This window comes from Sinocyclocheilus anshuiensis, unplaced genomic scaffold (genome assembly GCF_001515605.1).
Source record: "Sinocyclocheilus anshuiensis isolate Anshui unplaced genomic scaffold, SAMN03320099.WGS_v1.1 scaffold1339, whole genome shotgun sequence".
NCBI classification, from domain to species: Eukaryota; Metazoa; Chordata; class Actinopteri; order Cypriniformes; family Cyprinidae; genus Sinocyclocheilus; species Sinocyclocheilus anshuiensis.
The window spans coordinates 516,726-521,292 of NW_015539932.1; the positions used below are offsets into that span (position 1 = coordinate 516,726).

At 41.6% G+C, this 4,567-nt stretch overlaps 1 pseudogene; it reads left to right on the forward strand.

The window, feature by feature from the left end:
- Positions 1 to 290: 290 nt before the first annotated feature.
- Positions 291 to 4,326, forward strand: LOC107686899 (uncharacterized; annotated as a pseudogene).
- The last annotated feature ends 241 nt before the right edge of the window (positions 4,327 to 4,567 follow it).

Here is a 4,567-nt window from a genome sequence, read left to right on the forward strand (position 1 = left end):
TGTCTGCTTGATAGGACCATACAAATTTGTGTATCTTGTATTAGAGCAGTTAAAATTTGGTGCTTGGAGTACAATTATCTCATACTGACCACTGGATGTTCAACATGGCACCTAATGGCAAAGAACTCTTGAGGATTTGAGAATTAGAATTGTTGCTCTCCACAAATATGGCCTAGGCTATTCACCTTTTTTTCCATGGCAACAATGGTGCCGCCATTGCATTCGTTTTGTCATCTTACTTCCAGCTGAGAGGGACCTACCTAAGATAGTGGCTAGATAACAGAACGCAAATGTCAAGTACTATATGCTCAGTTAGGGGCTGCCATGACAACTGGATTAAGAGAAGAGAACAATTGCACCAACGATGTTACGAACACAATGTGAAGCGGTCGGAGTGTTGTGGTGCACTTTACAATTTACACCTGCCACCTAAAGGAGCACCTGAGGCAATGGCTGAAGGCGCTAAATTTGAAGCCCCCACCCAAGCGCCCTTATGTGTGTTCGTACCATTTCATGGACGAGAAGCCGACTGACAAACACGCTTACCCCGAGAAATGGCTCGGCTATGATGTTCCGGTACAGAAGTCACGCCAGGTGCTGAAAAGGTTGTCAGATTCAGGTAAGCTAACGTTAACTTAGCTAGCTCTGTGCTTGTTCGCCTAACGTTAGATTTATGAAGTCCGTTCTATGAATACATTTAAGGTCAGTAACGAGCAGTTAACAAAGTACAACGAATTTTGCATGATTACCATTGCCCACCTATTTATTTCATATTTACGATAGTACAAGATATTATGGTACATTACAATAGTTCACATTATTCCTGTAAGTTACAGAGATTGCAGATGATAGCAGGCCAGCTAGCTACATTTCTCATTCAGATATTGATCTACGTTTTAACACTACAGTTAGAGCGTGTATACTGTTTTGTTTTTAATGCATCTCTCTCACACACACACTGTTCTAAGTATGGGTCCCATCACATATTAATTCTCATGATGTATTTTAAGTATTAATGTAAAAATGTTTAATATTATTTCCACAGATGTATCGATGACCACCAGTGATGCAGTGGACAACTGTGAGGGTGATCACATCCACATGCCCCTGAACTGTGATGCAGAAACACAATGGGAGGATCCATCTGTCTCTGACCACAACTACAGTTCAAAATCACAACTCAACCTGAAGCCACCTACATCTGATATGGGAACACAATGCATTGAGCCGGTGCCATTGTACATAACTCTGCTGAGAAAAAACAACCTTTGTCAGCTATACACAGGGTTGACATTGGATGCATTTCATTCAGTTGCCGAGCACCTTACCAGGTCCAGTACATACACCAACAGCTTCCAGCTACACACTTGGGATCAGCTCCTGATGAAGCTGCATCCTAATTTATTGCAGGGTGATCTTGCTGAAAGCTTTGGTGTTTCTTCAGTCTGTTGTAAGCAAGGCGATTTCGTGTTGGCTTGACATCATTGAGGAGAACAAGAGGGATTACATACCATGGCTTCCCAGAGAGAAAATCCAAGCAACAATGCCTCAGTGTTTCAGAGAACAATTCTGTTGTGGTGCACTTTACAATTTACACCCGCCACCTAAAGAAGAGGAGCACCTGAGGCAATGGCTGAAGGCGCTAAATTTGAAGCGCCCACCCAAGCGCCCTTATGTGTGTTCGTACCATTTCATGGACGGGAAGCCGACTGACGAACACCCTTACCCCGAGAAATGGCTCGGCTACGATGTTCCGGTAAAGAAGTCACGCCGGGTGCTGAAAAGGTTGTCAGATTCAGGTAAGCTAACGTTAACTTAGCTAGCTATGTGCTTGTTCGCCTAACGTTAGATTTATGAAGTCCGTTCTGTGAATACATTTAAGATCAGTAACGAGCAGTTAAAGTACAACGAATTTTGCATGATTACCCATTGCCCACCTATTTATTTCATATTTACGATAGTACAAGATATTATGGTACATTACAATAGCTCACATTATTCCTGTAAGTTACAGAGATTGCAGATGATAGCAGGCCAGCTAGCTACATTTCTCATTCAGATATTGATCTACGTTTTAACACTACAGTTAGAGCGTGTATACTGTTTTGTTTTTAATGCATCTCTCTCTCACACACACACTGTTCTAAGTATGGGTCCCATCATATATTAATTCTCATGATGTATTTTAAGTATTAATGTAAAAATGTTTAATATTATTTCCAGAGATGTATCGATGACCACCAGTGATGCAGTGGACAAACAACTGTGATCAGCTCCTGATGACTCTGACGAAGCTGCGTCTTAATTTATTGCAGGGTGATCTTGCTGTAAGGTTTGGTGTTTTCTCAGTCCATTGTAAGCAAGGTGATTTCATGTTGGATTGACATCATGGAGGAGAACATGAGGGATTACATACCATGGCTTCCCAGGGAGACAATCCAGGCAACAATGCCTCAGTGTTTCAGAGAACAATTCCCAAATACAACATGTGTGATCCACTGTTCAGAGACACCCCTTCAAAAGTCACACAACCTTGACTCAAGAGTCGAGTCCTGCAGCCATTACTACGTAATAGTTATTTTTATAAACCTTTACAATGTTACCAGAAGTTACCTGCTGTAATAGTTATTTTTATAAACCTTTACAATGTCACCAGAAGTTACCTGCTGTAATAGTTATTTTTATAAACCTTTACAATGTCACCAGAAGTTACCTGCTGTAGTAGTTATTTATATAAACCTTTCCAATGTCACTGATTTTATACAACTTATATTAAATTATACATTTTCTAAAACACAATTCACAGTCGGTCTCTTGTTTAACACAACTGATTTAAAAACTCATTTAAAATAGTTCCAGTCTTCACCTACACCCTCTACATTCCACCCCAATTACCTAATATCCTATCCTTAACCATAATTATTCTCATTCCGGTCATCAGGTCAGCAGCTGTGTGTCACAAACACGTTAATATACTTAGGTTTATACATTTATAACATACTTATGTTAACAACACAATCGTTGCAAGATATTATCATGAATAATAAATAATAATGATGGGTGTGATAGTCTTACCTTCCATAATATCGAGGCTGCGTGGCTACACGACCTTCCCAAACCAGCGATGCACGAACATCCAGTAGTCTCCACCGATCCCTGCTTACTAACCAGCACCCACGCCGAGTGGTTTGGACTGCTCGACTGGCTGGGGTGCACATTTGCTTTTAAAAAGACGAAATCACCCTCGCTGTGTAACAGTACACGACCCACTTTCCCACTATGTAAATATTGGTAGGCCTCGGTACTTTTATCATTTTTAATTGCTGCTCCATCAACTCCTTCTGACAGGACGAAGAAGTTAAATGTGTCCCCATAGGTTACCTCTGGCCACTTCTTCATATCGTCTACCCACATTAACAGTGACGATGTTCATTTTTCTGACAGGACGAAGAAGTTAAATGTGTCCCCATAGGTTACCTCTGGCCACTTCTTCATATCGTCTACCCACATTAACAGTGACGATGGATGGGACAATTTGAGACCATCTGATCGTCGTAAAAAGTTTTCACCGTGCTCCCAATTTATAACATTTACAGCATTAACGTTCTTTGTCATTTCGCCACAGTTATAGCTAGCTATAAACAATCTTACAACTACTGAACTAGTTACCAGATGTGCCGTATCAGTTTAGCGGAAGTTGGATGACAAAATGCGGAAGAGCGAAGTATTAAAAGTGGGCGGGGCAGAATAAGGTGAATAAGATTATATCTGTAACACCCTTAAATTGAGTTGCAGTACAGTGGCCAGGGTCCTACAGAGGTTTTCTAAGACGAGTTCCACTCGGAACAGGCCTTGCAAGGGTCGATCAAAGAAGTTGAGTCCTCGTGCTGTGCATCAGGTACAGAAGCTGGCTTCAAAAAACAGACGCAGAAGTGCAGCCAGCATTGCTTTAGAGGATGCAGAAGCGAGAGGTCAGCTTGTCAGTGCTCAAACCATACACTGCAACAAGTCGGTTTGCATGGCCGTCGTCCCAGAAGGAAGCCTCTTCTAAAGCACACCACCAAGATGACAAATGCCTTGCTGAATAAGCTGAAGGTGAAGGAGTGGCCAAGTATGTCTCCAGACCTGAACCCTATTGAGCACCTGTGGGGCATCCTCAAGCGGAAGGTGGAGAAGCGCCATGTATCTAACATCCAGCAGCTCTGTGATGTCATTATGGAGGAGTGGAAGATGATCCCAGCAACAACCTGTGCAGCTCTGGTGAATTCCATGCCCAGGAGGATTAAGGCAGTGCTAGATAACAATGGTGCTCACACAAAATATTGACACTTTGGACACAGTTTTGACATATTCACTTAGGGTGTACTCACTTTTGTTGCCAGTTATTTAGACAACAATGGCTGTATGTTGAGTTATTTTTAGAGGACAGTAAATCTGTACTGCTATACAAACTGCACATTGACTAAAGTATATCCAATTTTCATTTCTATAGTATTGTCCCTTGACAACATATAATAAAATGGTTGCTGAAATGTGAGGGGTGTACTCACTTTTGTGAGATATATGC